The sequence below is a fragment of the Alosa alosa genome, chromosome 5, assembly GCF_017589495.1.
Source record: "Alosa alosa isolate M-15738 ecotype Scorff River chromosome 5, AALO_Geno_1.1, whole genome shotgun sequence".
NCBI classification, from domain to species: Eukaryota; Metazoa; Chordata; class Actinopteri; order Clupeiformes; family Clupeidae; genus Alosa; species Alosa alosa.
In genome coordinates, this window is record NC_063193.1 from 9,742,137 (window position 1) to 9,753,746 (window position 11,610).

An 11,610-nucleotide genomic window follows, 5' to 3' on the forward strand; every position below is an offset into this window, starting at 1 on the left:
AATTCATATAGCCTAAATAAAAAAATACTAATATTAGTAATAGACAAAATAGTGTTTAAATAAGAACGATAACCATTAACCACAGCTTTGTAAGGAGAATTAGTTAAAAACAGTCTTTAGACTCTTTAGTTCGAGGTCTAGAATGAAGAGCATTAGGTAGATAGATAGAGAAATAAATCCTTTGACGTACAGTACATTGCCTACGTGTGCCTAACTGCATATCATCAAGTATATAGATCTCAGAACACATGGTCAAAAGATCAAGCGCCTGGAGTAGATTTGTTCTAAGTGTAGAGAAGGAGGTCTGTGTACAGTGCATGTCGGTTGGTTTGAAAGGATGGATGCTCCAACCAAACACTAACATCAGCACTCCCTGGCCTTTGAAACTTCTAGACAATTTTTGGTCAAATCTGAAGTCACGCGAAAAAGCCTTTTTTGTGAGATCTTTTGAAGAGCACACTACACATACATTCATAGCCTCTTCTGATCACTGAGATATCAAGGCCATCTGGTGCTTTTGAATGACCAAGAAAACATTTGCAGATGTAATCACAAAGTGGAATAAAAGCGTGCCCAATTAATGGAACTTAACACGCAAGGTTAATGTGATAAGCAAGTGGAAGAAACCCATGTTGGCAGAGACACCAGTCGGCAGAGACAACCTTGTGTCCCACTTTACGTATGATCAGAAGATCACAGAAGTGCCATTGAACTTATCTGGAATGTACAAGAAGAAATATTTATTGAAAGCCAGTTACAAAAACTGAAGAAATATTTAGCACCCAGTGTTCAAACACTGCTTTTTTCCCCCTCAGTGTTGATGAAGGCCTAACCGAAAATGTGTAAGGGCACTTACCACAAGTGGTTTTTTTTTCTTAATGTGTGTGTGTGCATGTGTATTTAAACATCTCAGAGCCACATATGTGTGTATTATATTACTCTACAGAGGATCAGATTTTCTCCCTTTTCTGTCAGACAGGAATCATCATCACAAATTCTGTTCCTGTGGAGACCAGGAAATGGCAATTGCCATATGTCATTTGTACCCGTCACATGTTGTATAGGTCCAGGGCCAAGATGAACGACTTTCCCAGGGAGTGTATGAATGATTTATAAGGTTGTCGGCACAGCCTCTTAAATGGAACTTGTGTGTGGATATTCAATATTGTTGCAGAGAAAGTATTTTTTCATCAACTTGCCATCCAGACGTGACTGTCATTGGTGTTGACATTTTTTCTCAGGTTGGATGGTCACAGCAGGCTTGCAAAAACTCTGAGCAGAGTGAAAACACACACACACACACACACACACAACCCTTGACAGATGCACTATATAATTCAGGGCACCTTTGTTCATTCGCATGCCTAGTAAGACCCTCAACTACAGCATTATTTTATGCCTCCGACCACACTGTGGTCTCCTCAGCTTCATGTCAGGTTTTGGGGATTGCAGCAGGCGGCCCGGCTTAGTGATGCACTGAAAGCGTGGACATGTGTGTGGGGGGCGACAGGAAGCAGGAGGGAGGCTGGCTGTGAAATACTGTGGGGGTGGACGGGCCTATATGCAGTGGTAGACGGGTGCTTTTGTGTGTCGACAGAGACGCATGGAAGCACACAGGTGCAACGCTGAGATTTGAAATTGCTTGTTCGGGGGGGGGGAGACTGTTCGTGCGGACCGGTGCTGGTGTGAGCTTCAGAGGGGTCACCGTGGTGTCCTGCAGGTGTCTGCATTGTGAGGAGGCACAGCCGGGAGCACCTCGCCATCGTCTAGCACATGAATACTGCTACAGACCAGTAACACATTCCTGCCTCCTCCTCTCTCTTTCTCTTTTTCTCTCCCTGTACCTTTCTCTACATATCTCTCTTTCCTCCCTCCCTCTCTCATTCTTTCTCTTCCTCTCTTTCTCCCTATTTCCCACTCGAAAAGCAGGGTCCTCTCTCCACTCAGCCACATCCAGAGCTTCCCACTGTGATACACAACAAAGGCTGCAAACATCTTCTGCTTTATCCCAGCCACATGAGAGTGAAGTGCTCCAAATGAGAGTGAAGTGTTCAATTTGGTCAGACTTTTGCAGAGACAGAGAGAAGAAATGCGGCAGCAATTCACAGCAATCTCCCAGTAGGGCAATTTGTCAGCATGGTTAAACAAAGAGGAAGCGGAGAGAGCAAGAATATATGTTTTTCTGCATGACTCACGTATGGACCCTGACTAACCCCCCCCCCCCAAACATAAGCTGTGTGCATTCGACAGAAACACATGCTGAGCAGCTATTTATCCACATTCCAGAACCCCATGGGGGACATGTGTCCTAGGAGGGCGAGTAGCTCTCGCCATGGTATGGCTGTGTTAGAAAACGTTGGGAGAAAAACTACACCCTTTTTTTTTTTATTAGATAAAAAGGGGAAATGTATGTGCATTGTGTAATTGATGATGTATGTGCATTGTGTAATTGATTTGGACAAACCCGTGTGGCAGTGGAAATGTTCTGTCAGTGGATCGGATTGCTCGTAGATGATGAGGAAATCTTTGTAGGGAAATTGATTGGAATTTGCATTTCATTTTTCAAAAGCATCCAGTTTCTAGGCTGCTGTTGACAGCAACATGTCATGTTATCTCCTCACAGAAAATCGGATGCCAGAAGCAGACTGAGTTGCAGACGGTCGATAGAAGCCAGGTCTGGGCCACGCCAGGGCCAAGTTTGATGCAATCCCAACTGCTGTCATTGTTGTTTTTTTTATTGTCTTGTGATGAGCCAAAGGGTGTTTGTCCGGACGCCAGTGAGAGACCAATAGTAACTGTGGTAGGCTTAACTCAGACAGCCCACTGGCGTTTATTCTTGAAAGTTTTATCACAAAAGATGAAAGAAAATATGTCAGACAGAGCAGCATTTCCCAAAACCAAGATGGATATGCAATCGATAAAAAATACCCCGGACAGAGATAAATATTTGTTCACTTGTCAGCATTTTGAAAGATGTAGGCTATGAATTAATTATATTTAGGCTAAAACTAAAACAGTAATAACAACTGTTTTGTAATATTTGTAATAGTATTTGTTATTTTCATTTGGTTGTTGGAAAGTCAACCAATGCACAGCCACATGTTGGCTCTGATATATATATTTTTTTTTTCAAAAGTTATTTAGCACTGTCTCATGTGCCTTGTGGGATTACAATGTCTGCATGTTCCAAAGATTGTTTGTGCTTGCTTTTTGGTTCGTTTAGCTCGAAGCTTCCCCCAGACATCATAATTATCTATTTAATGACTCCTCAAGAGAGTGATCTGAGTTGAAACCGAACCAGTATTCCCTAGACAAGCCACAGACTTTTCATGTAGCCTAAAGGGCTGGTAATTGTTGGGTTTTTATTTGCGGGCCGGGTGGATTAGGCCTATTATTTTACTGTCACTGAATGGACAATTACCATGCTTTAACCTCTCAACTTTTGGCAGAGTGTTTCATTGTTTCCAATAAATTACAATGTGTGTTTTTCGATGTTAATGTAGATTTGGCTTGGGGCCCACTTTTTCAACAGTTCCTCTGAGACAACCTTTTTGTCTACTTGTTTCATCTCCCTAAAGAAAACAACACAGTTTATGTGATCAAAGCATGATAAGAGGCCTTTCTAAAGCTATGTGCTGAAGCATGTATTTCAGTGGACTCTGCCAGTCTTTCTGTAGGGTTCCTCTCTCTCTCAGAGCTGTTTCTGCTGCGCCCACTAGCCAAGAGTTGGGAAATGGCTCCGTTAACGGATCGGATAACTCTCATAGCTTTTAACAGTGACACACTCCAAGTTGTCATGCGAGCCTCGCTAATTCCTCTGCATTTTCAAACTATTTGCAATAAGCGACGCGTCCAAGGATGATCTCAGTCGTGCGGTGTAATCGAATATCAGCCTGACTCCAGAAAAAAAAGGGGTGTTGCAAAAGCCGAGTGTCAGGCTCCACCGCCAAGCAGAACCTGCCTCCCCCGAGCCTGGCTGCCCTTGTGGGCCTCACAGGTCAGGTCACGGGCGAGCGAGTGGATCACCCTCTGACAAAAGCTGCCTGCAGGCCGGGGGAGTAGGGTGCATATGGGTGAGAACCTTGCTCACCTTGTCTCTCTGGAGCGCTTGGGGGGAGTTTCCGCCTGCACCCGCGGGAGGGAAATTTATCCTGGCAGGGCCTGAAAGGCACCTCTTGTGGATGGAGTTGCGAGGAAGCCGTTTTATGTCCTCTAATTTCTTAACCTTGGATTAGGGGGCAGGCGCACTTTTCAAGGACAGCTTGTTTGGCCTTCTGGAGCTATTATCAGCGGCCCACGGTTCCATAGACACCGCTGCGACATCCCTGCGACTCCACTCTGTCGGTGAGGGTCAGGAAGAAGTTGCTGCCATTTCATTAGCTAAGGCTCAATTTAGTCGCATGCCTGGCCACATAAACAGATGTTTATCTTTTGTCTTTAAATGTGGTGAGGTGAGGAAAGCTCTCATGGCTGTTGGCCGGCAGTGCTTCCCTCACACACAAGACCTCGGAGGGAAGAGAAGAAGCCAGTTGTGGAGAACACTCCTTGGACAAACAATGGCCAGAAAAGCAAAATAAGGTGTGACGTAGGAACAGGGAAGTGACTCACATATAAAGCAATGTTTGGCCTTTTAAGTTATTTCTGGTGGTAACGTTTTATATTATTTCAATGATTACTGTTGATGAGAGGGAGGAATAAAGATTTATTCCAGTGACAACTTGATTGCCATTTTGCCAAAAGACATAAAGTTCATAGGAGAAGCTCTTTACGGATGGGCTGCGTTTGACAAATGTGTTTTCATTTTTGGTGCCTGAGGCTTTGAACAAAACTGAAGCAGTATTGTTTGACTGTGAAGCACATTCCCATAATTCATGTGAATTGCCCCATTCCTTTTAACAGGCATCAGGAAAAAAGGATGTGTGGCTTTTATACTAAAACCACCAACAAGCTACAAATGAGATGTTTGTGAGTGAGATCTCTTGCCAGTCTCACACTATTGATGACTTAAAGATGAACTGAACTGGAATTTGAAGTAAAGGTGATATAACAGATGTATTTTATTTCTTCTCATTGGTACAATGATTAAAATGGCTGAATTTATTAAAAGGGATAAAATTGTACGTTGAAAGTGTTGTTGTTACACGGGCGCCGCCTTGTTGGATTTCAACAATCGACATGGTAAGCTACTCCGCACCAGCACTAGCAGCCATAGCAGATAATGAGTCTGAGGCTAGCTGACATGGCTGAGGAAACTAACATTAGGCCTAGCTGAGTTACATATTGGCCATAAGCCGTTTATCATAGGCTAGCCTACATCACAAAATCTCATACAAAATGAAACCAAACTAGTGAAACAAAGGCGAACACTTTAACAGGGGAAATTAATTGGGCATGAATCATACTGAACGCTATTGTCAATGAGCAGAAACACACACGACATTCAAACTATTGATAAGATGTGCACTATGGAAACTGGTCTGTAACTTTGGACGAATAAATGCCATTGACTCGCCATATCCTGACTTAAAAACCATTTTCTTGCTTACTTTATCGCAAACTCGGTGGGGCAGCTTGTAGTCTTTTTCAATTCATAGAAGGGCGAGCCCACAGTCTATGTGCCATGGAGCCTAAGTTTCAACTTCGGCTTCGTTCACCCAATGCAGTCACTGGTCGCAATTACAAAGTCCGGGACGGTTCGTTCAATCTTTTAAAGTTTTAAGTGCAGTAGCCTATCTGTCCCCTTTGGAACTTGATGTACCGCAGAGCCGTACAAAATATGACCGCCGCCCAGTCCAGCAAATTTTTTCCACAAAAAGAAATCACGCTGAAAGGCCTATATGATTCTAACTGTCTCACTAAATTGCATTATCCACAATCAATTCTCACTGGTATCTGCTAGACAACAAGTACCAAAACATGATTAGTTCATAGATTTCACATGTAAAATTCATTTTATACAACCCCACCTCCATCTTGCCTGTTCATAATTCTGAGAAATTCTTGATTGTTTGTGTTATGTTTATGTGTGTGGGTGTGTGTGTGTGTGAGTGTGTGTGTGTGTGTGTTTGTGTGTGCTTGTGTGTGTGCCTGCGTATGTGCCTGTGCATGCAAGCGTACATATGTCTACTGTGTGAGTATGTGTCATACGTATGATTAGTGTGAATGTATGTGTGTGTGTGTGTATCTGTTTGTGCACATGTGTGCACATGAAATGGGTTAACATGACCCCTGGAGGCAAACATACGGAAAAAAATGGTCATCCTAGGCCCTACAGTTCTCAAGATATTCACAGAGAACTGTGTCTGCCCTACCCTCCTTTCGGGGGGTCCAGTCCAGCGGGGGGGCTACAGATCAAAACGGAAAATGACAGTTCCATGCTATCCATGTGGGGGTACATGCCCACCAAGTTTTGTGTACCCCGGTCTTTCAGTGTCCCGGGAATTCTTGTTGGTGTACGTCACTAAATGTACACATAAATTATTTTATTGTAAGGCCCCCCATGAACGAAAGTACACAAAACTTGGCATGCATTCGGAGGGTGTCATAATGATCCTACACTTTTAATTTCGTGCAGTTTTGACCTTGTCAGCCAGAGATATTGTGATGAATGATTGTGATTTTTTGCTTTTTAATTTTTAACTAGGTGGCGCTATACATGAAATAAGTGGTAATGGGATGGGTTGACATGCCCCCTTAAGACCAACATACATAAAAAAGGTGGACCTCCTAGGCCCTACGGTTCTCGAGATATTCACAGAAAACTGTCTCCGGCCACCTACAGGCCAGTTGGTGTATAGTAACATAAATTAATTTATTGTGTGGCCCCCCATGAACGGAATTCCACAAAACTTGGCGTGCATACAGAGGGTGTCATAATGATCCTACACTTCCAATTTCGTGCAGTTTTGACTATGTTAGGTCACAGATACCTTCAATTACAACACCTCATTTTTTTACTTTTTGTGTTTAACTAGGTGGCGCTATACATGACATGAGTGGTTATGGAATGGGTTGACATGGCCCCTTGAGATCAACATACAAAAAAAATGGTCCTCCTAAACCCTACGGTTTTCGAGATATTCACAGAAAACTGTCTCCGGCCACCTACAGGCCAGTTGGTGTATAGTAACATAAATTAATTTATTGTGTGGCCCCCATGAACGGAATTCCACAAAACTTGGCGTGCATACAGAGGGTGTCATAATGATCCTACACTTCCAATTTCGTGCAGTTTTGACTATGTTAGGTCACAGATACCTTCAATTACAACACCTCATTTTTACTTTTTTGTGTTTAACTAGGTGGCGCTATACATGACATGAGTGGTTATGGAATGGGTTGACATGGCCCCTTGAGATCAACATACAAAAAAAAATGGTCCTCCTAAACCCTACGGTTTTCGAGATATTCACAGAAAACTGTGTCTGCCCTACCCTCCTTTCGGGGGGTCCAGTCCAGCGGGGGGGGCTACAGATCAAAACGAAAATGATGGTTCCATGCTATCCATGTGGGGTTACATGCCCACCAAGTTTCGTGTACCCCGGTCTTTCAGTGTCCTGGGAATCATTGACGGAAATTTGGGCATGCGAAAAAGAAAAAAAAAAAAATCTGACTAAACCTATATGGCCGCTTCGCTGCGCGGCGGTCATAATAAACGGCAAAACTCGTGTGTCCTCTGTGTATCTGGGGTCAACTTGGGGTAACGAAGTTTTTAACAGTTTCAAGGGAGGGAGAGAGAGCCCGTGTGAGTTGCTGTTACGAGTGCCAGTAGTCCAGACTGCGTTAGCCTACATTGCCGTGAATGCGTGTTATAGCTTATTTGTATATGCACCGTAGCCTTCGTATAGGCCTAATGTTGGTGGTGAGTGAGTATGCAGTTGTGGGGAGGATGTACAGTAGGCAATGTGTGTGTGTGAGGGATGGAGGGAGACAGAGAGACAGCGTGCGTGTTGCTGTCTCAAGCACCCCTCGTCCAGTTTTCTACATGACCTGTAGGCTAGGTCAGTAGCCTATGTGGTGCCGCTGTACATTGCACAAAATGTATACCCCCGAAATAAACACATACATAAATAAACATATTTTTCCCGTCACTTTGGCTTCCTCGAACATTTTCCCTACGTTTCGCCACTGCTTTGCAACAGATAGATTCCAGTGTCCATGCTCCGGCAGCGCCCACAGTCATTTTCACCCAAATGATACTACTGAAGGTTGAGCTGGAGCCTGAAACCGATCGTCCCCCATCTAGTGGTAGTCAAGACATCACAGGCCTGTCCCTCACAGGCTCAAATGTGTAACCCATGCCAATAAAATTACTCATTTTCGTGTATACACCAATCCGCCGCGAACTTTATGGGCGCTGCCATCTTGCCTGGCGCCATTACTGCGTGCCTGTGGAGTGTGACGGTGTGACACTTGCCAGTGCCTTCTAATGGCTTTTCAATGAAAGCATCCTGTCAGAGAATATCAAATAGGAGATCCTGCTCATGAAAAAATGTCAGGTGAAAGGGAACATTGGGTAGATGTCAGGCAGTGGCCAAAACTTACCAATGAAGGTAATTTATTGACAACATAATGTATTAAGACGTGTATTAATTAATGACAACAATAATGCTATCATTAGTAGCTGTGTTGCTAATATCACAAGCTTCAGAAGTTGCAAATAACTATTAGCCACGACCACTTGTAGCAGTAAAATACATGTTCTTACAGGTATTCAGGATTATTTTATTAATCGTATGTATTTCATCCACTTTTAACGCACATCTTGGTCCTCCACTCGACAAGGAACTCTGTGTAATCCGTAAGCCTGTAAACATGGGCACTCAATGTGCAACAAAGGTTTGTGAATTTCACAAACGGTTTAATTCTAGGTCTGTATATTCCTACTGTTGTTAAAACAGCCGACCACACAACACGCTTTTCCTGGCATCACTGGACAGCATACGTACTAGATAAAAATTAAGAAAAAGAAGATTTCGCATCTACAGCTAACGTCTGCTACAGCCGCCTACAGGACAAACACATTACTTCGCTACTTCCTTAGCAGCAAGGCAACGCAGTAATGGCGGCGCTGCTTTACTTCCGTGTTTCGCCGGATTTGTGTATACATAATATGCTGCAGCTGTTGCCTATTAGGGGTTTGCACGGCGTGTCATCAGATCTGGACATCGCCATATTGGAGATACTCGCCTCATTAGAAAGCATTAGGCACTGAAGTAAATCCCTAACATCGTCAAGGAAAATGGTTAATTATTGCCGTGTTTTAGGTTGTACCAATAGGTCAGACTGAGAAAAACATCTGGTGTAGGTATCTTCCAAAAGTTATTAAAAAACCAGGGAGAAGGGACAATTATGCCAGAAGTTATCAGAGGAAGGGGGGCGCTTGTGGTTGAACTTGGTACTTCGTCTCCCTCACCCAACTCATATGGATCTGCGCTGCCAATAATCCGTAATTTCTCGAAATATCGCGTCGTTTCTTGTGGTCCAAGTCCTGCCCTAGACGCATTTTGATGAGTTTTTCTGTTGTTTAGACACGGCTACAATCACGTAAGATATCCAAAGTGCATAATACTCCATTGGACTTCATTCACTGAGTATCGCCAATATGGCCGCGCGTGCTGGGTTACCATAGTTACCGGCCAGAACGTGACGTCGGTGCAAACCCCTAATAGAACTTCTCAGGTCCTACCATGCCAGTGACGTCACTGAAACTGGCAGCGTTCTAATACTAACAAACACAATTTTGCTGTTGCTTAAAAAAGGGCTACGTATTGATTTTTTTAATTACATTTTTTAGTGTAATTTATTTTTAATTGTCATAATCAACACATTATCAATGTTGATTCTTTCAGTTCATCTTTAAAGGTCTCCGCTTTCACTTGAAGTTATTTATACAAATTGCTCATGCATGAGCCATACCACAGCTTGGTCTTGAATATATGATTTGATGCTTCCTCTTCCTTTTTCCCTCATCTGAAGGCCAATTCATAGATTGGTATTTGTTATTTTTTGACTGTGTCAATACAATTTAATCTCACAAAATCTTTTTTCCTTTGTGGCTGATGTGTGATGAATGTGTAGCTAATCTTGGGTTGTATTTGGGAAGATGTTGATTTGCTATAGACTCTCTCTCTCTCTCTCTCTCTCTCTCTCTTGTAAAACACCTTAGATGCTATTTAGACAGATTTAGATTTTGATCTATGCCTTTCAGCCCAAACCATCATCAAGGCAGTAATATGTTCATTGTGCAAGGTGACTAATGTTAACTAATTATGCATAATTGAAATGTATCTTTCAAAAGCACTAAACGCACAGTGATTTCAAGCCCATACATTTTTTTGTCACATTCAGCAATCATCTCCTCACAACCGCTAGCTGCCCATTTCATGAGTACACTGTATGTCTCTCTCTCTCTCTCTATTCTCTATCTCTCTCTCTTGTAAAACACCTTAGATGCTATTTAGACAGATTTAGATTTTGATATATGCCTTTCAGCCCAAACCATCATCAAGGCAGGAATATGTTCATTGTGCAAGGTGACTAATGTTAACTAATTATGCATAATTGAAATGTATCTTTCAAAGGCATTAAACGCACAGTGATTTCAAGCCCATACATTTTTTTGTCACATTCAGCAATCATCTCCTCACAACCGCTAGCTGCCCATTTCATGAGTACACTGTATGTCTCTATAGGTAGCCCAGGCTAGAACTAGAAACAAAGTGGGGGCAGCCTGCCCCCAAACAAAACTTATACCCTACGTGGAATTCCTCTGGGAATACTGAAGGTAGAGGTGAGCTACCTTTCTGGTGTGTTTTGTTTGTTCCTTGGTTAAAATATAATGTAGTGGGTTTTTTTTGCACAAAAGCATCAGCAAATGAATTTAAACAAAACATACAAGCACAAACAAACACAACTTCCTGTGAAATCCTTGACCTTTAATACAAGCATATTGTTTAGGCTTGGAGCATTTGCATTGAGAAGAGCAGTCCTTTCGCCTTGTAGCAGTACGGTAGACATGTTAAAGCACAATACACTTTACATTGTGACTCATGAAACCTAGAAACCTAATTGAACTGTAGGCTACTGTTAAATTTTACTGATAGAGATGCATAAGCAGACCAGAGACCAATTTTAGTATATGCTTTAAAAGGACTCATGACACTTTTTACACTATACATTTACTTATTCATATACTTTTTCATAATGTCTTAGAATATTATGCCAAATTTCACATAATGGGTTGGTAATATGCCCAAAAGCCCCCAAGCTTTACAAATGCAATACAAGTCTTTTGAGCATATTCACACTCTCTCTTTTCTCTTTTCTCTGGTTTCTTAGCCACATGTGAACCACAAGAAGGACTGTGATTGGCTAGTGGTGAGCAGTAAACACCAATAAGAAGGCTTGGTTCCAGACACACCTGAGCCTGCTTCCCTCTGGCATTTTCCCTCCTTCAGTCCCACCAAAGATTATACATAGATTGTCATATTGGCGCGAAATGGGGATCGAGTCCTGTCTGCATAAAGAGGCGTCTCGTTGACGTATTGATGAGCGTATACTGTACGTAGCAACTGGCCAACAGCAGCAGAAAAAATAACAGGCACACAC